Source organism: Mustela erminea, chromosome 3 (genome assembly GCF_009829155.1).
Source record: "Mustela erminea isolate mMusErm1 chromosome 3, mMusErm1.Pri, whole genome shotgun sequence".
Classification (NCBI taxonomy): domain Eukaryota; kingdom Metazoa; phylum Chordata; class Mammalia; order Carnivora; family Mustelidae; genus Mustela; species Mustela erminea.
In genome coordinates this window covers 72253153-72281127 of record NC_045616.1, presented here as the reverse complement: position 1 = coordinate 72281127, position 27975 = coordinate 72253153, and the positions used below count along the sequence as shown (strand labels likewise).

Genomic DNA, 27975 nt, shown 5'->3' with positions numbered 1-27975 from the left:
GACACATGCTGTTTCAGTGGCATAAAGCACAAGCATGAGGAGCCAAGCCAAGCCACACTTGCAACTTAAAAGTTTCCACTCAGACATGGTATGTATAGCATATCTACTCATATTCCTTTGGCTGAAGTAAGTTACAGAGCCAAACCCTGAGTCAGTGGGACAAGGATGTATGGCCTTATTTAGCAGAGAAGAGGAATACAGTCTACTACCTTTAGATTAAAAAGAGTACAGAGTGAGCAACACATAGGCAGTACCTAAAACCCCTTGAGGGTAGAGCGTCACACAGGGAGAGTGTACAGTGAAAGGAATGAACTGACACCAACGGAAGGAGAGAGGAGAGAAAATCCAGAAAGGAGACTAGACCAAGCTGGAAAAGATGCAGGAAGAAAACAGGTATATGCTCAAGTCCCTGACCCAAGTTCAGCCTGAGCTGTTCTAAAATTGATCCTAGTTGAGTCTGTCATGAGTGCCAGTGAATCAATACCCTGGCAACAACAGGAGGCCCAAGGAGAGCTGCTGAGGTCTGGAAATCAAAGAGCATCTTTCTGGCCTCACCCCTGCTCCTCATGTCCCCCCACCCCCATGTGGTTCATTCATTCCCCCAACATCCTTCAGTTTTGTCTCCCCTCCCTTTGGGAGATGTCAGAGGTCACAAGCTGATCTGGGCCATGTGCTCCTTTATCACTGCCTTTCCCATTCTGTCAACTTTTCTTGGTACTTTCCTTTTTTTCTTTTTTAAGACCTTCTCTTTATTTGAGAGGGAAAGAGAGTGAGCACGCATTGGGGGAGGAGCAGAGGCAGAGGGAGGAGCAGATGTCCCGCTGAGTGAGTGGGGAGCCCAAAGCAGAGCCCAATGATCCTGGGACTCCAGGATCAGGACCCAACCTGAGGCCACATGCTTAACTAACTCAGTAACCCAGACACCCTCTCCTTACTTTTCATTTCAACTTCTGCCCTGGCTAGTGGAGGCTCTCAAGAGAGACCAGCAAAAAGGGACAGATGGTACATGTCTTAGGCTTTAGAGGCCACACAAGCTCTTTCACAGCTACTGGGTTCTGCCTTTGCAGCACCAAAGAGGCCATAAGCAGTACGTGAACAAATGAAACAGCTGTCCAGATGTGGCCTGTGGACCATGAATTGCCAACTCATTATAAGGGAATTCCCAACTCTTGTAAGGGAAGGATTCGTTTCTGACCATCTCTGGCTGCCTTATGCTATTCTGACTGGAACTAGTATTTATACAAAATGTAAGAAGTAGAGAATAAGCCAACTATAGGCATGATCTCTAGTAAATATCACCACATATATACCTGCAGAGTTGTTAAAGCCTGGGTTACCAACTCTTTAAAAAGTCATTTTAAAAATGTAGCCTCACCACAAGAAAGAGGGAAAGTTAGTTTTTCAGTGTCCACTTTGAAACACATGGAACAACTGAAAAATCTTTAATCACCCATGTCAGAAACAAGGCATTTGGAAACAAACACATCATCTCAATCAGACCTCTTTTCTATTCCAAAGCAAATCATCTTCAAATAGCATCTAAGCAATTGTACTCCTAAGTCCCACGTTTAATTATTTTTCTTATTTTGAGTGAAATAAGATAAAACTATAGTCATGTTTTCCCCCAGACACTAGAATCTTAAACACTTAAGAACTTTTTTTTATAAAAAGAAAATTCATTTAGCCTTTTAGGTTCCAATTTAGTATCAGAAATACAAAAACTTCCAGAGGACACAGCAAGTTGTCCAGAATTTGATTGCTTTGGGGAGAAAAATAAAATCTACAGCCATGCCATAGTATCCTTCTAGAAAAGAAAAAAGTCATTACATTGATCCTACAAAAAGCAACATTTGTTTAAGTACAATGTTAACTACCCAATTATAAAAACTCAGAAACACGTAAGCCTTCTTGCTAATTGTTAAATGCTTTTTACTCAGTACAAATCAATACAGGAGTCAATGTTCTCCAAATAGTCAAAATTAGGTTTGGTTGTGTGTTTTATTCTGGTTATTTATTCCTTCTTCCATGATTGATTTTGAAAACTGTTTTCCATATATACTTTTATCTCTGTATTTCTCTTGCTTCAAAAATCAACCACAAGGGGCGCCCGGGTGGCTCAGTCAGTTAGGCATCTGCCTTCAGCTCAGGTCACCGTCCCAGGGTCCTAAGATTGAGCTCAGTACACATTTCCTACTCAGTGGGGAGCCTGCTTCTCCCTCTTCCTCTGTCTCCCTACTCATGTTCTCACTTGCTTTGCTCTCTCCCCACCCCCGCTCAAAAAACAAACAAAAAAACAAAAACAAAAACCACACACACACACACACACAAAGCTGTGACAATAACTTGGGCAAGGAAATTCTATCTCCATCAGATCAAGAGTTACCACTGGTTATAAGTAAGGACAGTTAAAAAAACATGTGGACACTTGTGCATAGAAGTAATCCCAACATTATACATGTATATTTTCTTACACATAGAGATTAAATGTAAGTAAAGGAGGTTAAGTAATTTCTCAACAGCAATCACTCAGACTGTGGCAAAGCCAAGATTTGCCTTTGGAGTACAGAGCTCTCAGATTTTAAACTACTTCCCCAAATAACCAGGAGGGCCTTTTCTCTTGACTGCTGAGCTGACTGTATGGCATTCCAGCATTCTATCAGATCCAGGCAGGAGGCCCATACAACACTCCACTAATGGTTTTCTGTCTCCCAAGAAGTAAAATTAGTCAGGAAATGATCCTGTTTTGGGAGGGCTTGACCCTTGCAAACCCGAGGGCAAACCATGGTCTCCTCTAAGTCGGACCTGCTGCAGCTTCTAGTGTTTTTTCTCCTAGAGATAAATCACGAAAGTCTCAAAAAGAAAACTGGAGAGCAAAAGAAATCCCAAGGATAACCATCACCTTTGTGGCACTTTGAAATGTCCTTTACTTCTTTTGATGTTTTCTTGGAAACATGTAGATATCTCATACGTAAGGGCATTAAAATAGAGTCTACTGACATTATATTTATTATCTGTTTTCTCCACAAGACAGGGGCCTTGTCTTTTGCCACGTGATCCTTATGTCCTAAAACAATGGCTCTTGCATCAAAGACACTCAGTAAGTATCTGCTGGAGTGAATAAACTCAATGGCTGTTTCTCAGCATTCACAACCAGTAATTTTTCTATCATTTGGCCTCCATTGTTCATATATTTTTTGGTACCGGTTGCCCTTTGGTTCCATAGGTCTTTAAGAGTGTTGGTTTCAGAATGTTTTCACTGGAAGGAAGCATTAGGTATAGCAGTCAAGTAGGGGTGAAGATGGGTGATGGAAAGGGTGTTTGGGGACCTAAAACCATGATGGCACTGCAAGAGTATGAATGATTTTGTCTTCATGCAGAGTGGCTTGGCAGCTCACTGGAGATTATTGGAGTGCAGATTACACTTCTCCAAGCCTTCCCTCAAGGTCGCCAGTTGCCTTTATAGATAAGTCTTTTCACTCTTCAATAAATGCCTATATATTTTACATTTGGAAAAAATTGTATATTTTATTATACATTATTTATATATATTTTATTGTGTATTATATAATAAATAAGATGTTGACCTGTGAGATACCTGGGTGGCTCAGTTCATTAAGCAGCTGCCTTCAGCTCAGGTCATGATCCTAGGGTCCTGGGATCAAGTCCCACATTGGTCTCCCTGCTCAGTGGGGAACCTGCTTCTTCTTCTGCCTGCCTCTCCCCTTGCTTATGCTCGCTCTCTCTCTCTCTCTCTCTGGCAAATAAATAAATAAAATTTTGGGGAAAAAAAAAGAAAAAAAGTAAAAAAAAAGATGTTGACCTGTACTGGGGCTGACAGGCTCCAGACAGAAATGTGGAATGCCTTGGGAAAGTCCCAGGGCACAGTGGCCAGGGTCCACATTGGCCAAGTCATCATGTCCATCAGTGTCAAGCTGCAGAGCCAAGTTCAAGTTCTTCAGCCACCAGAAGATCCACATATCCAAAAAGTGGGGATTTAGTAAGCTTAAAGATGAAGAATTTAAATACATGGTGGCTGAAAAACAGCTCATCCCAGATAACTGTTGGGCCGAATATATCCCTAATCATGGCCCCCTGGACAAATGGGAGACTCTGCACTGAGGAGAACTTCCTCACTGCTCCCTCAGTAATTCATGCCCACCAATAAATCCTACTTCTGGTCCATATATAATATTTTATAATGTATTACATGTTACTATTTTTCATAGAATATGTATTTTCTTGAGGCTCAAAACAGAATGTTCAAGTATAACCAATTATTCTGCTTTATTCCACTTAGGAAAATTACCATCTATTTTGTATGGTTACTATTTCTGTCTCCTTTCTGGGCTCTTTCAGAAACATAAGCTTTAAGAAAATTGAGCCTTCTTTCTCCTCCTTATCTATGACCTTCTCTTTCACCCTTTTCCTTTAAATGGACTTTCTGTCCAGAATATAGTGGAGATTTTCCTTTCACATTTAAAAATATGGCTTTCTTCAGGTGCAGGTCTATTCTCCTCTGCCTTCCAAGTGAATTTTTATCTGTTACTCTCAATCCTACCCATCAGGCATCTCCCTTTGCATCTTATATGGATGATCTTGGTCTCTCTAGCCCATACTATTTATTTGCTTTTCCTCTTTCCCAATACCATGGCTTCTATATGGCTACAACTGCCCAGTTTGAGTCTACAAGTGATTCCCATCAGAAAGTTCATTCCTTGGACCTTCCAAATGCTGCTCCCCTTCTCTGAATATGAAATAATTTTGAAATAATCCTTTTTTCCTACTTATTCTCAACATTACTTTTGGTCCTGCTGTCCACCTACTTTGTAGCTAAAGAATCCCCTTTCCCCATCCCTAGCTTAGGTAGATTTTTTTTTTTTTTTTTTAAATCCTGGTACAAACTTCTGTCTCCAGAGTCTTTGCCCATGTCACCTCTGCTTCATGTGGGTGGCAACTCCCTGCTAACATTCTAGCTAGTTCTCTGATATGGTAATCCCTAAGATGTTTTTAATTTATATACACAATCACAATGAAAATTATAATGAAACTAAGCTCTCGAAATGTACTTCAGCATTATTAATCTCTTTATTTTTATTTCTTTCTGAGACTACAATCTTGGCCTGCATTTAGCAAGATGAGAAAGGAGAAAAATGGAAACACACTCTGTCTACTCCTTAGAGCAGAACTAAGGAGTCATAGAGAGGAAACCCTCAACTTTCTGAGTACTATACACCTTGGATCTGAATCCAGGTAATGTACCTGTTTAAATGTTTTTTGTTTTTTGTTTTTTTTTTTTCTCCTCAGTGAGGCATGGTACATTTGATAGTGTGAAAAGTCAAACAAAAATTTATCTTAGAAAACAAAAACTGCAGAAAAGGAAGTATCCAGAATTGTGAAAAGTAGAGGCCTCTTTGAACAAATGAATAATCTGTAAAAGGTGAATAAAAAAGAATTCAGAATTTGCATGTTGGCTTATCACTCTTTCAACCCCATAGAGGCTCAGTCAGTCAGGTCAGAGGAGTCTGGTTTTTACTGCAACGTGAAGACCCAAGAATCATTCAAGTGAAGAAGAGGAAATGCAGGATAGGAAGGAGGAGACAGATGAAAGATTTTAGGAGGCGCAGTTTTCTGCAAATGGAAACCTATGGACATGGGCAAATGTGGGTGAGGGAGGAGCAAAGGACACTCCCAGCTGCCTAGCTTACTGTTCACTAAGAGAAGAGTTTCAGAACAAAGTGCAGTCTCAGGACAGGCTGAGGTATATAAACATCATTTTTGGAAATAAACTTGTCAAGTTTAGTTTGGTTTTGGAGATTACAGATAAAGATGTGTAGTTCCAGTAAAATTCTGAAGCCCAAGAAGGAAAGGAAACATTAAGATGTCATGAGCTTTCAGGCGTTAGCTAAAATCATCAGTGTGATGGCTCAGGGACAGTTTGCAGAGTTAAAGATGCGGGCCACAGACAAACCCCCGGGGCAAAGTGGAACATGGCCTATTTGTTACTTACTATTCTTCAGGATTCCATTCTTCATATCCTCCCCAGCCTATTTAGGTCTTGAGATTCAGTCTTCAGCTCTCCCCAGAAGTAGGTGGGTCCGCTGTTGACGATGGTTTTAGAGAACGGACTCGGGCTATTACAGCAGCTCCACTCACCAGGCCCTGAGCTGGGATGGCAAGCTTGCCTGCATGAAACTGAGAGGTAGGGATGGAATCACTTGCTTGAGAACAGAGGTTCAGGCTTGGAATGTAAGCTGTATGAAACAGGAAACTCAGTGAATTGCAATAAACAATGAGGAAGGAAAATGGAATGGGGTAATAAAACAGGAAGTATATAAATTTTTATATCCCAAAGCACTTGTGATTAACAGCAGAGGTAGAAAGGAAGGGGGGGGGGGGAATGGCTATAGAAAGCCAAGACTGCGTTCTTCCAAGTCTGGCTGTAGATCAAGAGGATGACACCTAACAAACACTGGAGAGACTGCTTACAAGGACACCGGTAGCCCATGGTGTGTAAGAAAACAAATCCCAACAGGCGGATGCAAGGAAAATGTCAAGCACGTCCCATTTCAGTGTGCTTGAAAATTAGGCATCCTAAGTTTACGAAGATAATACCTAATTTTATGGCCTAAGTCACAAAGGAAGGTATCAAAGTTCAAGAGAGTGAACTCTTCGTGGGGATCGTAAGTTTAGGAAACACATAGGGACGTGGATTGTTAGAATAATGGCAAAGAAAATAGGAATTAAAGAAATTATTTGGAATGCTAATGGAATCATCCACAGCTGAAGTCATATGCATGTCACATTCATAGAGGGGTGCACTGGTCAGAGCAAGGCCCATTTTCAAAGGGTCAGGCTTTTTACAGAAAAGCTGAAGATAATTCAACTAAAAGTAGCAATGGGGAGTCAAGAGAATGACAAGAGAATGTCTGCACAATGGCAGCTAATAAAATATCCATGGAATGAATTTATGGGTCCTGCTTCCCAGTTCTATGGTAAAGAGAATGAAACTGCAATGGGAAAGTGCCAGAGAAAAGGTGTGGTAGCAATAGCTCACACTAGCTCACAAGAAGCAGCTGCGCGATGTTCAGAAATTTTCAGGGCTGATAGCGAAGCCTGTGTTCAATGGAGGTTTCACTATGTGAGCTTACAATTAAGGCAATGATATTAAAACCAATGTCAACACAAACTCAAAATCCCTCATTTTCTCGTGACTGTACTGCATTTTATTACCTATACTCTTGAGGTTAGTCTCACCTAATTTTTTTTTAAAGATTTTATTAATTTGTCAGAGAGAGAGTGAGGGAACATGAGTACAAGCAGGGGGAGCAGCAGGTAAAGGGAGAAGCAGGGAGCCTGACGCAGAACTCAATCCCAAGACCCCAAGATCATGACCAGAGCCAAAGGCAGACACTCAACTGACTGAGTCCCCCAAGTACCCTTATTCCCACTTATTTTGAAATATTACATCATGGAGTGCTACTTTCCATCCCTTCCCAACTCCCCATTCAGTGACATTGTTTTAGCAACTTGAAATGGACCATGATGGAGTTTTTACACTATGGAAAGGTAAATGCTACAGGTCAGGGTTCAGTTTATTGTTTTGTTACTTGTTTAAACAAACTATTTTCCACTTGTTGCCTACTCCTGTAAATAAAGTTTTACTGGAATACAGCCAACAGCATCGTCTGTGGCTCCACCAGAAGGACAGCGTTGAGTAACTTTAAGAGAAACCATATGCTATTAAATTTGAAATGTTTACCACCTGGCTCTTTAAGAAAAAGATTGCCAGATCCTTGTTTAGACTTAAAAAAATAATGGAGAAAATAATGTAGATTAAACTACCAATGTGTAAGAAATGTCAATGGCTATACATCTGCAGCCATTTCATGGTGAGCAGCACAAAGAAAGATTGGGGAAAATACTCTCTTGGTGTTTGAAACCACAATCTGATTTGGCAAAGAAGTCATTCACGTCATTGCAAATTAAGCCTGAATCTGACATTTGCTTTCATGCTTTCGCTTTGCCTTCCTCATCAATCTAAATGAAACTATTAACTAACATTTCTGTTGGAACTACAACCGTTTGTAGTCATTGTTTATCAGTAACAAGAGTTCAGCCAAGAAAAAAAAATGTTCTATGCAAATCTTTAAAATTTGTAAGAATTTATAATAGAATTATATATATAAGAATTTATATATAAGAAGTTATATGTAAGAATTTAAAATAATTTATTCTTATTATAAGAATTTATAATAAAGAGTATCATTATTTGTAAACTGTGTGCTACACACTATTTATATTAGTAAAATGTATCAAAAACTTGTGTGCATATACACGTTTTTTTTCCAGAGAGCTAGATTTAAATATTTACTAGCACCATGAGTAATATGAAGATACTAAAGACACAGAAGGTTAATCTGTAATTGAACAGGGTTCCTAGAAGACATCATGATTTTACTGCTGTGAAAGGTTAGCAATACCATGATCAAGAATCACTAAGTAGTTTTTTTTTTATTTTTTTATTTTTTATTTTTAAATTTTTTATTTTTTATAGACATATATTTTTATCCCCAGGGGTACAGGTCTGTGAATCACCAGGTTTACACACTTCACAGCACTCACCAAAGCACATACCCTCCCCAGTGTCCCTAATCCCACCCCCTTCTCCCAACCCCCCTCTCCCCAGCAACCCTCAGTTTGTTTTGTGAGATTAAGAGTCACTTATGGCTTGTCTCCCTCCCAATCCCATCTTGTTTCATTGATTCTTCTCCTACCCACTTAAGCCCCCATGTTGCATCACCACTTCCTCACTAAGTAGTTTGAGAATAATCAGTATGCGGTCAAAAACCAGAACATTTTTTCTGAAGGAAGGTGATCGACATTCTCTAGGCAGGCATGGCTCACTATGACAGGTACTGACTCTGCAAGGATAATCTTACTCTATGGTTTTGGGATCAGAAAAGGCCTGGGTCATTATGGTATTGAAAGCCTTAAAATGCCCACAGTCTGCATGCAATCGTAGACCAAATGAGTTCAGGAATTCCAAAATGAACGTTTATGAATGATTAGAGTAACTTTCACATTTCTGCCAGCCCAAGAGACCCTCAGTGTGCGCTGGAACCAAGGGAAGTCTGCTTGCCTGGTATACAGAACACATTCCAGTCCATCTTCATCACTGTATAGGAATCCTAGTTTCTAATGCCATCCCTCCCAGCATATTTCATGGGGTTTCAAATTTTCTACATTCCAAGTCCTTATCTACAAAGGATTGCTGCGATTCTACTCCTTCCATCTCCTAAGGCAGCCATGTGTCTAAATGAGAAAATACACTGAGGACAATGTAAGACTGTGAGATCAAAGGCACAAGGTTAGTTCAAAGCACTTCAGCCAGAGAAAGTATTCAGCACTTTTGTGAGAACTTAAAATTCAAAAAGATTCTCAACTACAGCCTAACCTCGGAGAGCCAATGGTGGGAAGTTCAACAATGTTTTGTTGACCAAATATTAATATTTAGATGAGTAAGGGTCTAGATACATACCTGAGCATATTATATATGTCAAAAAGTAATAGATTTTTTTTTTCAGAAACTGAGAGCTGGATTAGAGACTAATTACTATTTTTAAACAAAGATAAGGCACAGAGCAGCACATACACTCACTTCACCCGGAAACTATGGCCTTTATTATATGTATCCTTTACCTCTACAACAGGACTCAAGTGTAACTGCTCCCAGCACTCTGAGTGTGATTATTTGGATTTTTCTGTCAGCTCTAGGGTGTGAGTTCAGGTAACTAGTCATAATGTTCTCATCATAGCTATGACCTCTCACGTGGCCAGTCATTTCAACCTGTCCCAACTTCCAGTTATTTCCAGTGGTTGTTGGAGAAAACTTCCTAATTATGCTATCAGATTCTTTTAATAAGATAAACAAACAACAACAACAAAAAACATTTCTCAAAGGAGGGAAATAATTGGCCAAAGTGCAAAAGGCCATCAACAGATACTTAATGAAACAGAAACAGATGATCATGACAGACATGTAGAGAGAAGTTTAGGATAATCAAGACGCCAGAGACAAAGCATCTACCTCACAGACAGCTGTTCACATGACCGACCTTAGGTGTGCTTAGAACACTTAGAGCAGTCTGCAGTTGGGCAGAGTCAGGTAACACAGAGCCTGTTTTATCACAATGTGCCAAATCTCTCATGTAATTTATTCAATTCTCATAGAAAGTGAAAAACACCGTGAATGGTCATGGGTACAGAAGTGTTACAAGCAAATCGGTTGTTTACCATCATGATGATATGTCTGCTCCACATCATGAGAAAGGACCATACTGCCTATGCTAGCTTGAGGGCGGGGGGAAAAATCACAATCCAAAGTTAGAGATAGGATTTCTACAAAATGTGTATTGCTTTAGGACCATCATAAAGTTGAGTCTTTGTAAGTTGGAGGTCTTCTATATTAAGCAGTTCACTTTTATATCAATTGGGGATAAGAAACTACCATATTTTTTTAAAGTTTCTATTTATTTATTTGTCAGAGAGAGAGAGAGAGAAAAAGCGTGAGCACAGGCAGACAGAATGGCAGGCAGAAGCAGAGGGAGAAGCAGGCTCCCTGCTGAGCAAGGAGCCCGATGTGGGACTTGACTCCAGGATGCTGGGATCATGACCTGAGCCAAAGGCAGTCGCTTAACCAGCTGAGCCACCCAGGCGTCCCAAGAAACTACCATATTTTATCTTCATTTCTTTTTTGATACATTTTGTTCTTTTATGTAGATCCAACAGACTGACTTCTATCCCTTTCCTTCTTTGACTTCTCCAGCCATTACAGATTTTGGTCTCTTCAGAACACCCATATTGTGGTTCTGAATACATTCCTTCACATTTTTAGTGTATTGTGCTTGAATGGTTCACTGCTGTTTTGTCATCTTCCTATGCAGTTATCAAGTGTCTGAGGGACAGGTCCTCTATCATGGCTTTTATTCCACCCAGTGCTTAATACAGAGGTGAGCCTATAAAAGACACTAGATTACCATTAATTGATGACAGAGGAAGAAGAATGTCCAGATGTTGCAGATATGCCGCGTGCATGCTTTAAATAGTGCGTGAAATAGGACTGAGTACTTCCACAGATGGCACTGTTCCTACTTGTGCCGCCAAGATTATCTTAATACCTAATCAATTCTGAGAATACCTTATAACCTAAGCTTTGGAATTTACAAGGATGAGCAGGCACGTGGCACATGGTTTGGGGAAGGTGATGGGAGTTTTAGTTCTCACTGCCCGATAAACAGAAACAAGTCCTGCAACCTGATACCTTTCCTTATTGCCCACACCCCTTATGATCAGAGACAAGATGAAGCAAGTCCACTTTTGCATTTTTGATCTACGACTTTAAACTTAAGCTTTTCACGTAACTTTTGATGTAAGTTTTCAGGAAAGAACAAGCTTGGAGGTATTTGAAAACCCTATTTTGGTCTCAACTTCATTGGCTTCCTTGGTGCTCTTTGTGTAACTGAATGGACTTTTTCATTTATGATAACTGAAAATCATAATGCTTGAATTATCATCTGTGCCACTTGCTGAAATACTGAATAGCAGTGATCTCTGAAATATTTCCCGACCCTGGGAATGACTGTTCCTTTCATAGTGTTAAAAAGCATAGGAACAGCAAGTGCCCTCCTAGTTCCGCATTGCCCTGTTTTCCCAAGTTCATCCATGCCTCCCCCTTAACTTTTTCTTAACATTTATTTACTTTAGAGAGAGTGAGCATGGGGCAGGGGGAGCAGAGGGTGATTGAGAGAGAGAATCTCAAGCAGACTTCCTTCCCACTGAGCACTGAGCCCAACACAGGGTTCCATCCCAGGATCCTGAGATCATGACCTGAGCCAAAATCAAGAGTCAGACCCTTAACTGACTGAGTCAACCAGGCGCCCCTTCCCTTAGCTTGATTAAACTGCATTTTCTTGATTGTTTGTATTGTTTTGTGTTTTGTTTTATTTTTGTTTTCCACAAAAGGACCTCCTTGGTAAAGAATGGTAACCACATTAAGAATGTGTAGTCTGGGGGTGCCTGGGTGGTTCAGTGGGTTAAGCCTCTACCTTCAGCTCAGGTCATGATTCCAGGGTCCTGGGATCAAGCCCCTCATGGAGCTCTCTGCTCAGCAGGGAGCCTGCTTCCTCCCCCATCTCTCTCTGCCTGCCTCTCGGCCTACTTGTGATCTATCAAATAAAATTTTAAAATCTTAAAAAAAAAAAAAAAAAAAAGAATGTGTAGTCCAGAGGCTCCTGGGTGGTGATTCAGTCGGTTAAGCATCTGCCTTCATCTCAGGTCATGATTCCAAGATTCTGGGATCAAGCCCTACACTGGGCTCCCTGCTCAGCAGGAAGCCTGCTTCTCCCTCTCCCTCTGCTGCTCCCTCTGCTTGTGCTCTCTAGCTCTCAAATAAATAAATAATTTTTTAAAAAAAATGTAATCTGCTTTCTGTAACTAGTGGAGGAGTGTGATACAATTGTAATGTATTTTTTAAAAAGGCACTTTAATTTTATGTTATTTTCTTGACATATTTCAAAAAGAGGTTAACCTTACTAAATATTTAAATTAGTAGCATTCATCAGCTTTCATGGAATCCTGTACTCTAGTGGCAGTTAGTTCTACACTAACAGGCTTTGTATTTTGCCCTCTTCGAGATTTTGTGAAAAAGTTAGAGGTGGTTTAGGTATCATGATCTGGAAGGTTTCTAGTTTTGATTTAATGTTGCTTTGCATAAATACTCACTCTGATGACACCACCTTAACAACTAGAGCACTTAGGAGTTTCCAGCAAAATTGTTTTCATTTGACCCTTAAGATAATCTCAAAATAGTAAAGGTACATTTTGTCAATTTTATAGATAAGAAAACTATCAGTTGCAGTTCACATAGGTCATAGGTGGAAGAGAAGACACTCTTAGAATCCAAGAAGTGGATTTGACACCTACTTTATTCAAAGGATGCAGATTCTAAGATTCATTGTTCCCTTAGAAAAAAAATCTCCCCTTGAACATAACCAACAGCCCTTATTTCCACAGCTTCTAAATAAAAATAGAAAATCTGAGGTAGAAAAGATAGACGCCCCAGTTCTCTGACCATGTGACATCTCTGCCTTCTCTGTTCAGGACAGACAGGAGGCAGGGGTAGAGTGTGGAGACAGGCAGGCCTTATCTCTGCAGTTTGTTTTGTAAGAGTAGTTGGCCCAGACTGAAGCTTAAATAACATACATTATTAAGTGAAGATAGACGGAGGGTCCACAAGGACCATAGGTTTGTGTTGGGTTTTCAGAAATTGAACAAGTCAGGCATTACCTAGACCTTGATGTGAGCAGCCGGCACTGCTGGAAAGGACATTCCCCTTCATGCTAACTAGTTGTATGACTCTGCGATGTCACTTAACCTCCACGTGTGTTAATATTATCATCAGTAAAAGGGAAGTAAGTGTTAAAAAGCTCAAAGTTAGTATGAAGATGAAGTGCAGAAGGCTTGCATCATTGTCTAGTACACAGCGGGCACTAAATAAACATGCACTGGTCCAATAGGAAGTTAATATTTATTGGCTATTTCCTCAGTCGGACCAGAGTTCAGTGACTGACGTTGATTTCATTTGACTCAGTCATCCCCAAGGCACTGTGTTAATCCTCATTTTATAGGAAAGAAAATGATAGAGAAGTAAAATAATCGGCCCCATATTCATAATGCCAATATTTGGCAATGCATTACTTAAAATCATACCCTCAATTTCTATGCTAATTCTTTTTCTAATAGAAGCATCTAAAAAATGCAGCCCTATCATAGAGCATTCTGGGCATGTAGGCTGGCAAAAGTAACCACTTACATCGCACTCTTTGTCTGGAAAATAAATGGCTTATAACATTAATACAGTCTTAAGTCTAGTACATTATTTCAGAAGACAAACTTCTAAGTGTCATTTTTTTAAATGTAGTGACTGATTTTATTGTAACTACATAGAGTGAAAATGCTTAGCACTGATGATTTTAATGTTAAGAAATGAGTTCTATTAGAATTAAATAAATCACATTGTCAGAATAAGACAGTTGTCCCGAATAAATTTGGATTACAATGAGATGGGATGATCCAGTTACTTGTATTGGTTCTTTCCATTGTGCACTGTATGTTAAAATGCTTGATGATTACCATTTATGTTCTCTTAGACCCCTAGAACTAGGGCGCTGGAGCCTGATGTAGTACTTGATCTCAAGACCCTGAGATCATGACCGGAGTTGAAGGCAGATGCTTAACTGACTAAGCCACCCAGGCACCCCTGTGGAGAGCATTTTAGTTTCTGGGTATATAGCTGAACAAAACAGACAAAGTTCCTCTCAACATGGAGCTTCAAATCTCTCAAGAATAACTGAAATGAGAGGGACAAAAGGGCCAGTTCTAGAAACTAAACAAAGTTGGGGAGAGTTGAGTCCACAGAAGTTAAGCAACGACAGTAAAATTCTGGAGGATGGAATGCAGCAGTAATGGGGCATGATGAGGGGAGTAGAGCAAACCGCAGCCTAAAACACACATGGGGAGGCTCAAAATGGTGGAAAAGCCGGGCATGCCCTGGCGCTTCAAAGTTTACTCCCAGAATCCTCCTCTCTGAGGAAAGTGGAGGTGAAAAGAGAAGTCTCCTGACCTCTGCTACATTCGGCTGGAGAGATCCTTTGAACCTAACAGAGTAAAAGTAACTTGTTGGTATAGGGGCTAATGTTTCATGCATCCTCAAATCCAATTCTCTATCTTACTTCTACCTGGGAACCAGAAACACTACCTCTTGGAAATCTAGGAGCCAGCGCAGAGGGTGAAGAATAGAATGGGAAACTAGACTTAAACACCTATATGTTCGAGTCAGCCCATGACTGCATTGCAGTCAAATTAGAAGTTACCCCTGAGAGAAAAAAAAAAAAAAAGAGGACTCTTCTATAAAGAAAGTAAACCAAGAAAAATAAGGCCTTTCATGTGGGAATTCACACTCGTGCACATATTAGTATTTAGGTTATCACCCAGAGAAGCCCTCAAAGTTCAGCCACTTAACTGAAGTGAAGTCTGAATGGTCCCCTATGCCTGTATCTCCTGTCAGCAAATCGTTTATTTTCATCTTTTATTTTCTGTCTTTTTTACCTTCTTTGGTTTAAATTGAGCATTTTATGTGATCCATTGTTCCCTCCTGTTTTGATATACAAATTAAACTATTTAAAATGGCTACCTTAGAATTTAGATGCACATTTTAAACTAAGTTCACTTTCAAGTAACCCCATACTGCCTGACAAGTATAGAAACCTTAAAACTCAGTATTGAAAATTCCTCCCTCTTTTCTCTTAGAACATTGGTACCATTCACGTCACTTAGCTATATGCTATGGATATGGGGCCTTGAAATGACCACTGTCATATAGCTACTGCCCTTGGAAAGCACTCGTAAAGTTAACTGAGGTCCTACTCAATCACACCCCCCCCCCGAAATCAATCTTCCAAGAATCCAAGTTTTCCCTTCTAAACTTCAGCATCAGCTCTAAATACAGGTGTATTAGTCAAGGACTCAATGAGATGGTAAAAGCCCAGCCCCATGAGACAAAGCCCTGATAACTCTTCTATCAAGCTGTCTCTCCCACGAGGGTAGAGTTAATAACATTTGTTGATCAGATCCTTTGATTAGTCTGACAATGTCAGAATAAGTCATTTTACTGAAAAGATGAGGTAGACCAAGGAAAGCACGTTTGCCTGTGTCTCAAAGATAACAGATCTGCCAATGAACAAAATGTTCTCTTGTTGCTTTTTTACCCTTCCAGTTTTTTTAAAAAAATATTTTATTTATTTATTTGACAGACTTCACAAGTAGACAGAGAGGCAGGCAGAGAGAGAGGAGGAAGCAGGCTCCCTGTGAAGCAGAGAGTCCGACGTGGGGCTCGATCCCAGGACCCTGGGATCATGACCTGAGTCGAAGGCAGAGGCTTTAACCCACTGAGCCACCCACCACCCCTACCCTTCAAGTTTTAAACAAAGTCAAGACTCCGATGGCCTAATGATTAATTTTTAAATGGTCGTCAGAGTTCGAAGCCACACAATTCATTGCAAGGTACTTTCCACAGGAGGGTTGCTGTGCCCAATCAGGACATAGCCTCCACCTGCATCCCTGGAGCAGCTCTCTTCCCCCTAAGTTCCTCAAGAAGGAGGACCAAAAAATAAATAAATAAAATCAAGCAAGCAAGTAGAAACACTTTGATTCAAGCTTTCTGCTGGAACTCGACCAGAACTCTTGTGTATATGCCATAGTTTGAAATAGAACCTGGACTTCATTCAAATGATCACCTCTGAACTTGATCCCATTTCAAGATGACATGGTAAGGCTATCTGATGGTCCCAGAAAGTGTTCACAAAAGCCGTCTTTCAATCTGCCTCCAAAGCCAATACCATGACCCCATCCTTGGAGAGCATGTGGGCAGGCAGTGGCCCTCCATCCTGTCATGCCATGGTGCCATGTCTCATGAGGGGCAGGACCCTGGTACCCCATCAATGGCTTCTATTCCCTAATAAGACCACAGCTGCACCTCTGCAGGGAAAGGATGATTTTACTGTGGGCCCTTCATCCAAGTATCCTATTCCAAAGCCAGTCCATGCAACTGATAATAATTACTGATAATTACTGATAATAGTTCCTCAAGGGAGGAGGAGGGATAATTTCAATGGGACTTCTCACTCCCAGTAATCAATTGCATTATTTTCCTTACATCTTTGCAGAGAGATAGTTCACATAGGCAGAACAACGTCCACATACCATTGTCTGAACTCTATTCCTTATCCTGCAGAGACAGGTTTTCGTTTTGGAAAAACTTTTAAATGTATGCACAGGCTTCTGGTCTCCTACAGTATTCTGCCTATGAAAAAAATGACTAAGAAAATTAAGACACTATACACTGGCCCCAAATGAACCTGTAATGCGACAGATGATCATTCTAACTACTCTATCTGAGATGCTAGCAGCCACCAACACCACCTAGTATCTCACAACATTTTTGCTGTAGGGCTTGGATGGCCAGTACTTACTTTCTTTCAAGAACATGTATCCCCAGAGAGAAGGCCATGAGTCCATTCAGCATATGGTCAGGAGACTCCTAACAGGTTACAGATGGCAGTCTATTAGGCTCTAATTTCAAAAGGACAGTACTGGAATGATCCCCTTGTGAAGGATGTCTCAAGATGATAGTTAGAAATGGAGAGCAACTAATTCCCATGTATTACACTCCCTCCAAAGGACCAGCTACAGCTCAGACGTGGTTCATATCAGCAAGCGATTTCCTGGGAATGAAGCAGCCCTCGCAGTTGCCAAGGGGGATGTAACCATCAATCTGGCATAATGGTGGAGTTCAGTGTGCTCACTTGCAGGAAATGCCTTCACTTGACAGGAATAAGGACACATTTGTGGGAGGACTGTTCAATCCCGGAAGGGGATCTGGTTTGAGCTGAGCTAAAGATAACGAGATTCCAGAAGCACCTGTGAAAGAATCAAAGGAGGCTTTTCCAGGCTTCCTCCCCATTTTCCCCTCTGCCCTCCTTATCCAATTAACAACTACAGACTATCAGCCCCATGAATTCGAGCACCAAGCATTGTGCTTTTTCCTTTGAGTCCCCTTCCCCTCACCATCTCACCTGACTGTGGAAGGTGTTCAAGATACCTTGAATAATTTAAGACAGCAGACTACAACACTTAGCCAAGTGCTGGTGACCCTAACACACACACACACACACACACACACACACACACACACACACACACACTCTTCCCCAGTATGATGCCTTTCTATATGTACCTGGCTAAGCTATCACACCTCATTGTTTGGTCAAACACGAGTCTAGATGTCGCTGTGAAGCTAACCATGGACATCCTCAACATCTACAATCTGTTCCCTTTAAAGCAGATTACCCTCTATAATGTTGGAGGGTCTAATGGTAGCACTTGAACACCTTAAGAGTAAAGATTGAGATTTCTTGGGGCACCTGGGTGGCTCAGTGGGTTAAGCCACTGCTTTCAGCTCAGGTCATGATCCCAGGGTCCTCGGATTGAGCCCCGCATCGGGGTCTCTGCTCAGCGGGGAGCCTGCTTCCACCTCTCTCTCTGCCTGCCTCTCTGCCTACTTGTGATCTCTGCCTGTCAAATAAATAAATAAAATCTTAAAAAAAAAAAAAAAAGATTGAGATTTCTTAAAGAAAAAGCAATTTTGCACCACCACAACAGAAAAACGCTACTGAACTTCCCATCCTGCTGTTCTACCTGCAGGTTTCCATCTCAAGACTATAGGATCACCTCTTTCTGAATTTCTAGCCTGCCGGTTGGCCATTCCTTTAAATTTCACACTCGCTAGCACCCACCATCTTAGTCATGATAGTTAATATTAATTGATAATAGTAGTTGACCTCAGTAATTAACACCAGTAATTATGATCAAGAAATACCTAAACAGAGAGACACTTTGTATTGTATATAGATATGTGTAATACCTTGCTAGAGATGCTGAGTTTATTCTCTATAGATAACTAAGGTAAAAGAGGGAAAGGATCCTACTGTTCTGTTTCTTCTAAGAACCCTCACTGTTAGAGATGGGATTACAACAATTCCTGTTCTGTTACACAGACCTGCCCAAAAAGCAATGGTTTTTATCAGAGCATTATACAGTCCCTGAAACAGTGTTTGTATTTGACATAGGCTTTCTCACTGAAGCTAAAACTTTTTTTTTTATATATATATAAGGAAACACATTCAAAAAGTTCTAGGGAGAGCAATCTAGCGGAGAGCCTTCTCCCTCTCCCTCTGCTCCTTTGCCTGCTTGTGCTTGTGCTCTTTCAGATAAATAAAATCTTTATTAAAAAGTGCTCTCTATTTGTATGTTAAATTAATGAATAAACACATCTATGTTAAATGAATGAATTTGAGGGCATTCCAAGAGATCAGCGAAGATCCAAAATTTTCCCAGTCTCATAAACTTTATGGTGATGAAAACCCTTCCCTTCTCCCAATACTCTGCTCTCTCACTTTTATGGTACAACTCCATACCTCTATCCCACTCTACACCCAGTAGCTGGAGAGATACAGACTACCCCTACTTTAATATTCGCCTGTAGCACCAATAATTCTGTCAGGTGTTTTGCACATATTTAATCTATTCCTCACAGAAAGTCTCAAGGTCCTTACTGCTTCGTGAAGTGTGAAGCTAGAGAACATTTATGAGCACAGGGAATAGGAGACACTTGCCCAAAGGCCAAGTTGCACAGCTGGAATGTGGGGAGGCCCAGTTCCAAACCAGTCTTCTCCATGATCACTACGGTAGTAGTAAATATATACTCATAAAAACGCTTCGTAGAATAAAAGCAATCTGGGGACAAGGGAACAGGGTCTCTCTAAGATTCAGAACAAAGGTAGGTATACAGGTGTTAACAGCAGTAGCTGCCAGGCTTGGAAGCCAAGCCGGCTGCTTCCGTGTTAACTGACACAAATCATCTCTGCCGTGGGGACAACTGCACCAAGATCTGTCAAGTAACTATCTGTCAAATCAAATTCACCTTTTGCTTGGAAAAAGAAGGATCCATTTTCTCTTATCACAGAACAATCTGTTCACTCCAAGAATGTGGTTAATCAACATTTCCATCAGGACTGCTCATAAACGGAGCTCTCTTTAAAATATGTAAACGAAAGCATCTCTCTGAGGTGATTAGGATTTCCGAGAAGGTAAGAAGCAAGGCTGTCAAGCTTACATTTTTTCCAGTATTTAAACATAGTTTTCTTGTCTCATTACCTGAATAATGCCAGTTGCCAAGAATGACCCTGAAGACTTACACGAGGAAATAGTTCAGTTTGTGTTGCGAGCGAACACGGAATGTTAATTCAGATCCCCTATTTCTCATTTGGCCGCAAAAGTGTTATCAAAATGAGGTAAGTGATTTGCAAACTGGAAGCTAAGCTGTATTGTTACTATTTTAAAAAAATAATAATAATCCCTTTGTTAAAGAGGGAACAAACTGTCCTGGAATAAAGGTATTTTCAAAACAGCTTTTCTTTTTTTCCCCCCTGAGCATTTGAATCCATAAAACATTAAGTGCACAATTGATTTACTTCCTTATATTGGAAATGTCATTTGGAAGAAAAAGAAATGATCTCAAACTAGAATTAAAATCTTACTCTGACCATAAATTATTTAATGTATTACACATGATTATTTTACTTTATCATCCATATATAATAACCCAAAGAATTAACATTCATTAGTCAGGAAACTCAACTCCAGAAAGGTAAAATTTTTCAAGATTTCACAATAAGTGGTCATGCCAACACTCAAAGCCAAGATTTGGTCCTTGGTCATCTATTCTTCACCCTATTTTTGTACTTTGAAATATGTGTAACTGTGATGTACCTGACTGAGGGGAAAAATACACAATCTGGCCGTTTCTTAAAACTTAGTTCCCCTCTAACCAAGCTTTGGAGGAAAAGGTAAATTGCATCATTAAGGATTTCACTTTCTCTTTCTTCATTTGCATACTGTAAACCAAGCCAAAAACCTAAGTAAATGGGAAATTAGGTAACTGACTCAGAATTAGATGGAGAACTTAATTATAATACAGTTCTTATAATTAAGCTTTCTCTCTACTAAGAAAATATCTCTCTACTAAGTATCTAAGAGGCAAAAGCATATGCAGTAGCTCAGAAACTCCTCACTATACTAAAAACGTTTATTAAATGTTTGACATCTGATGAAGCACAAGGTCTTTGTTTGTTTAGTACTTACACATGAATTTAAGAACTCCATGTTTCCCTCGAAAATGTCTGTGGCATACCGCACAAAAACCCAGGAGTTCTGACACAGCTTACCTATGTTCTCTTTGCCAATCTTAATGTATGATCTTATAAGAAAGAATGAAACAAACCATCAAGACTCATCTGACTTCTGATTGAATTTTCAGCGACGCTGCACAGTAAATGGAGTCTAACTAGATAGCCCCAGAAAAACTAGATTCTTTGTTGGCCTAACTCTAATAACCATGTTTTATCTTGTCTGACTGATTAGGTTGGAACAAAAAGTACTAAAGGAAATAAATAGCTTAATAATATTATACAGTACAATTTCTTTTGGTGTAATTTCCATCAGTGAAATCATTAAATTGTGGAACACTTTATCTAGGAAGTACCTTGGATACAATGTACTCAGCATTTTAAAGCACTGTTTCATTTAATATCCAAAAGCACCCTCCTCAGACCAAGGCTATTCCCATTTTTTAGATGAGAAAACAGGAACTTAAGAAAATTAAGTGCTTCTCCCAAGCACACAGCTAATAAATTCCAGTATAATACCCACAAGCAAAAAAATTTAAAAAAATATTTAAAAAATCTTCCTCAGCTTTCTGTAGTCCAGTGGTCACCGACTCCTATAATCTTCTGGAATCCCAACATCCACTCACCATAAAACAGTTAAGTAGCCCAGTGTTCCCGTCAAAATGTCGTTGTTCTGTTTACTGCCCAGAAAATAAGGTACCTTTCTCTTTTACTTGCTTAGCAGGGAGAATCAAACATTTTGGCACCTCCAAAATTTATATTCTTCTGGGATCCTTCCAGACCTAATTCCTCAAGAAGCAAAATTGTTTTTTGGTCACTACTCTTAACTGTTACAGAAAAACCCTTACTTCACCTTTCTCTTTTCCGCAAAAACAGCAAAAATGCTTTTAAAAAAAAAAAAACACAACTTGAGTGTATATTTTTGGGTTTTCATGCCGTTCCTACTATTTGCTTCCCCTGCTAGGATTTAAAGCAAGCATCCTGATGGGCAAAATTAATTAAATCTGATAGCCACAGGGCCACGTGCTCTGGAGGGTGGGAAGGGGGGCAGGGTTATTGCGTTGGAAAAGCAATTCAAACCTCTCTCTCAGACTACTGCAATGGTGGTAGTTGATCAGCCTTACTCCTCCACCTGCTGCAAAATAAATCAAAGTAATTTTTGCAGCCTGGGACTCCGAAAGCAGCAACACCAGCATCACCTGAGAACTTGTTAGACATGCAAATTATCCATTCCTGCCACAGACCTAGTGGTTCCAAAACGCCGGGGGCGGAGCCCACCAATCTGTTGCAAGGAGCCCTCCAGGTGATTCTGATGCACACTCAAGTTTGCAGACCCCTACAGGAGACCTCAGAGTCCCTGGCAGGCTCTGCTAGAGTCTTTTGGTTGTTGTTTAGTTCACAGTTAGAAGTCAAGAGAAGAAAGCTACTGGCACATGCTTTAAACCAAGCAGCAGTTTTCAGTAGCTCTGTATTTTGGGGTTAGAGGATGCTTCCCAGCTATTAATAAAGCCAATACTTTGAGCCTTATCTGCTATCTTTGTGTTTCTATTCCACTGATCAGGACCAGTGTGGTAGAAGGAACAAATGTTGATACCTTCCAACCTTCATCACACGGGTCCCAGAGCAGAAAACCAACTTGAGAAAAACAAAAGCGCCAAGGACTGCTATTTGGGATCAAGCATCACAGTGAAAGATGGGGGCTTTCTAAATAAGGGAGTTTATAGCAGCTTGAACATAGCTGCTAGTGTAACCGAGCTGTGGGGAGTTTTGTATTTCAGACAGTGACTAAGTACCACTTATGAGCAAAAATAAGCAGAGTTTCACGGTATGGTTGTGTTCTAAAGTCTTTGAAGAGAAACTTTTATATTGCATGTCAGTCCAGATTTTAAGTCTCAACGGGTAAGAGTACCCATTAGCCTGTCACTAGAGGGTGAGATTTAGAGTGAACTTTGGATTTGTGCCATATATGCCGAGGCTTCTGGATTTCAACAACCCTCCCCTCGGCCCAACACAATCCCACGTGTTCTCTAAAGTCTCACCTGACTATTTTTGATGAGAGTTATGGCTAAGTGTTGTAAACTGTCAGTTCAACCTGTGATTACTGTCTCTTGTCAATAAACAGGCAACATGGGGGTAACAGCATCTCCTAAACAAAGGTGGGTCAAACCTCATGGAAATATTTCATTTTTTTAAAGATTTTTATTTATTTATTTGAGAGACAGAGATCACAAGTAGGCAGAGAGACAGAAAGAGAGAGAGGGGGAAGCAGGCTCCCTGATGAGCAGAGATCCCGATGCAGGGCTCCATCCCAGGACCCTGAGATCATGATCTGAGCTAAAGGCAGAGGCTTAACCCACTGAGCCACCCAGGTGCCCCATCAGATCCAAAGGTTAAAAACATTTAGAAATATTCATCTCTGAACATCTTCTGTTAGAACTGAGGTTCCTTGGTGACTTCAAGAGAAAAGGAATCACATAAAAATACACTTTGGTCTTATAGTCAAGTCAGGATTTGGAGAAAGGTGAAACAAAAAGCCTGGCCAATGAGCTAGAAGAGGAATCTCTTCCAAAGAAAGGTTAATTCATTAAATGACGGGTTAGGAGGATATGACGTGGAGAGAAACCCAGGGGTCATAGAAAAGCTGCCATTAGGGCTCATACATTGTTCAGTATGATTAAAGCAGGAAGAAATCTAGAAGAGGAAACTCTCAGAGAGCAAACACCTTAACTTCGCCCAGAGAAGCTCAGGTGCAGAACACCATGCCCAAATGCTCCAGGAAAGAATACAAAACAAAGTGCCATTCCGCTCTGCAGCAGCACACTTCCATACTGAGGTCTAGAGAGTTCCAAGATGGAGGAAAGATAAGGCGTAGTGGAGGACCACGGAGCAGACAGTCTTGGTCCTGACTGAGCTGAGCTAATCCAGGGACTCCAGTGGTGACGTAGCAAAGCAGCTTCATCTATGTCTGGGTTGGTGGAGGATTAGATATGGGGGGAGATAACTATACATATTAGGAAAACACTTTCTACGAGGAGAAATCCATTGGTTTTCCAACAGAAGAGAATAGCCCGTGGGACAAGAGCTTAAAAATTCTTCAGGATCTTGTTGTAAATGGAAACACTAGACATATATAGAAAGAGAGAAAGCTGTTCTCTTTTTCCCTTATTTGTTTATTTATTTATTTTGCTAGCTCCATGGATTTTTTTCTTTCTCTTTCTTTCTTTCTTTTTTTTTACTTAGAGGAATCCTGATCTCCTTGAACAATAGGCTGAACCCTCAAAATTTTACATTGAATATAGTTTCAGAAGGAAAACTTCCAGACTCTTTCTATGAAGCCAGCATTATCCTGCTCCCCAAACCAGGCAAAGACCTTACAAAAAAGGAGAATTTTATACCAATATCACTGATGAATATGGATGCTAAGATTCTCAACAAGATCCTAGCCAACAGGATCCAACAGCACATTAAAAAGATTATCCACCATGATCAAGTGGGATTCATCCCTGGGCTACAAGGAGCGTTCAACATTCGCAAATCAATCAATGTGATACAACAAATTAATATGAGAAGAGAGAAGAACCATATGGTCCTCTCAATTGATGTAGAAAAAGCATTTGACAAAATCCAGCATCCGTTCCTGATTAAAACGCTTCAAAGCATAGGGATAGAGGGAACATTCCTGAACCTCATCAAATCTATCTATGAAAGACTACAGCAAATATCATCCTCAATAGGAAAAAGCTTGCATCCTTCCCGCTGAGATCAGGAACAAGACAAGGATGCCCACTTTCACCACTCTTGTTCAACATAGTATTAGAAGTCCTAGCAACAGCAATCAGACAACAAAGAGAAATAAAAGGTATCCAAATTGGTAATGAAGAAGTCAAACTCTCTCTCTTCGCAGATGACATGATTCTTTATATGGAAAACCCAAAAGACTCCACCCCCAAACTACTAGAACTCATACAGCAATTCAGCAACGTGGCAGGATACAAAGTCAATGTGCAGAAATCAGTGGCTTTCTTATACACTAAAAATGAAAATACAGAAAGGGAAATTAGAGAATCAATTCCATTTACTATAGCACCAAGAACCATAAGATACCTGGGAATAAACCTAACCAAAGAGGTAAAGGATCTGTACTTGAGGAACTACAGAACACTCATGAAAGAAATTAAAGAAGACACAAAAAGATGGAAGACCATTCCATGCTCTTGGATCAGAAGAATAAACATTGTTAAAATGTCTATACTGCCTAGAGCAATATATACTTTTAATGCCATTCCGATCAAAATTCCACCGGTATTCTTCAAAGAGCTGGAGCAAATAATTCAAAAATTTGTATGGAATCAGAAGAGACCCTGAATCGCTAAGGAAATGTTGAAAAACAAAAATAAAGCTGGGGGTATCACGTTACCTGATTTCAAGCTTTATTACAAAGCTGTGATCACCAAGACAGCATGGTACTGGCATAAAAGCAGACACATAGACCAGTGGAACAGAGTAGAGAGCCCAGATATGGACCCTCAACTCTATGGTCAAATAATCTTCGACAAAACAGGAAAAAATATACAGTGGAAAAAAGACAGTCTCTTCAATAAATGGTGCAGGGAAAACTGGAAAGCTATGAGTAGAAGAATGAAACTGGACCATTCTCTTACACCGTACACAAAGATAAACTCAAAATGGATAAAAGACCTCAACGTGAGACAGGAATCCATCAGAACCCTAGAGGAAAACATCAAAATCCTAGAGGAAACATCCCTTCAATATCAGCCACAGCAACTTCTTTCAAGATATGTCTCCAAAGGCAAAGGAAACAAAAGCGAAAATAAACTTTTGGGACTTCATCAAAATCAAAAGCTTCTGCACAGCAAAGGAAATAGTCAAAAAAACAAAGAGGCAACCCACGGAATGGGAGAAGATATTTGAAAATGACAGTACAGACAAAAAAGGTTGATATCCAGGATCTATAAAGAACTCCTCAAACTCAACACACACGAAACAGACAATCATATCAAAAAATGGGCAGAAGATATGAACAGACACTTCTCCCATCAAGACATACAAATGGCTATCAGACACATGAAAAAATGTTCATCATCACTAGCCATCAGGGAGATTCAAATTAAAACCACATTGAGATATCACCTTACACCAGTTAGAATGGCCAAAATTAACAAAACAGGAAACAACATGTGTTGGAGAGGATGTGGAGAAAGGGGAACCCTCTTCCACTGTTGGTGGGAATGCAAGTTGGTGCAGCCTCTTTGGAGAACAGTGTGGAGATTCCTCAAGAAATTAAAAATAGAACTTCCCTATGACCCTGCAATTGCACTCCTGGGTATTTACCCCAAAGATACAGATGTTGTGAAAAGAAGGGCTATCTGTACCCCAATGTTTATAGCAGCAATGGCCACGGTCGCCAAACTATGGAAAGAACCAAGATGCCCTTCAACGGATGAATGGATAAGGAAGATATGGTCCATATACACTATGCAGTATTATGCCTCCATCAGAAAGGACGAATACCCAACTTTTGCAGCAACATGGACAGGACTGGAAGAGATGATGCTGAGTGAAGTAGGTCAAGCAGAGAGAGTCAATTATCATATGGTTTCACTTATTTGTGGAGCATAACAAATATCATGGAGGACAAGGGGTGGTAGAGAGGAGAAGGGAGTTGGGTAAATTGGAAGGGGAGGTGAATCATGAGAGACTCTTCTCTGAAAAACAATCTGAGGGGTTTGAAGTGGTGCGGGGCGGTGGTGGGAGGTTGGGGTACCAGGTGTTGGGTATTATAGAGGGCATGGATTGCATGGAGCACTGGGTGTGGTGAAAAAATAATGAATACTGTTTTTTCTGAAAATAAATAAATTAATTTAAAAAAATATTTGAATGCAAGAAGCCAGAAAAAAAAAAATTCTTCAGGATCTTGTTGTAAATGGAAACACTAGACATACATAGAAAGAGAGAAAGCTGTTCTCTTTTTCCCTTATTTGTTTATTTATTTATTTTGCTAGTTCCATGAATTTTTTTTCTTTCTCTTTCTTTCTTTCTTTCTTTCTTTCTTTCTTTCTTTCTTTCTTTCTTTCTTTCTTTTTACTTAGAGGAATCCTGATCTCCTTGAACAATAGGCTGAACCCTCAAAATTTTACATTGAATATAGTTTCTCTTTTCATTTTTCTGTTGTGCTAGTACCACAATTTACTTTGCTTTTAATACATGGATAAAGGAAAGAATTCACAGAAGAAACTAGTAACTGAAGACCTGGATAAACTGGTTGGAGCCAATTACAGAAAGAACAAGATATTACACAGCTGATCGAATATGGGACACATAACAAGCACTGGACTCTCCATCCCCCCAGCCTCTGTCTTCCCTGCCAGACAGCAAATGAGGGCAAATGTTTGCAACCTGGCAAGAGATCAGTGAAAAGGGAAAGATGACAACCTAGGAGAAGTAAAAATCTCAGTGGCCGGCCCTGAGGTAGGAGAGAAGTTTCCCAAACAGGGCAGTCAATGAATGTCTTCTAAAGCTTTGAGTGGTCAATCCCCAGTCAAAAGCCCTTTAAACGAACCATACCTTAAGGTATCCATGTTTTCATTCTTTTTTTTTTTTTTTTAAGATTTTATTTATTTATCAGAGAGAGAGAGGGGGAGAGAGCGAGCACAGACAGACAGAATGGCAGGCAGAGGCAGAGGGAGAAGCAGGCTCCTTGCTCAGCAAGGAGCCCGATGTGGGACTTGATCCCAGGGCGCTGGGATCATGACCTGAGCCGAAGGCAGCTGCTTAACCAACTGAGCCACCCAGGCGTCCCATCCATGTTTTCATTCTTTATAGGATTCTCAGTTATGTATTGTTTGGGTTAGCTGTTTCAAATTCTCAGACTTAATTGTAGTCTGTTCCGAAGTAGGAGGTATCTGATTGCTCAGGGTCATGAAGAGTTCGTGACACTGACTTAACATTTTAGAAACCCATGGAGTGTTTTTATTCTAATTTCTTTACGTCAGTGAGCTTGTGCCTCCCTGACTGAGTGTTCATTTCATAGAGGTGATTTTATACAAGTACTAATGTGTACAATGAAGACTTTGGAAAGGTAGTTGTAGCCATC

The 27975-nt window shown here is 40.2% G+C and overlaps 1 long non-coding RNA gene across 1 annotated transcript in view; it reads right to left on the bottom strand.

Annotated features, from left to right (window-relative positions):
* The window catches only part of LOC116585602, a 331358-nt gene extending 310373 nt beyond the window's left edge, over window positions 1-20985 (bottom strand). Inside the window, exon 1 of the long non-coding RNA XR_004283716.1 lies at window positions 20901-20985. This is a non-coding gene — a long non-coding RNA (uncharacterized LOC116585602). The remainder of the gene's footprint in view (window positions 1-20900) is intronic.
* Between the last annotated feature and the right edge of the window lie 6990 nt (window positions 20986-27975).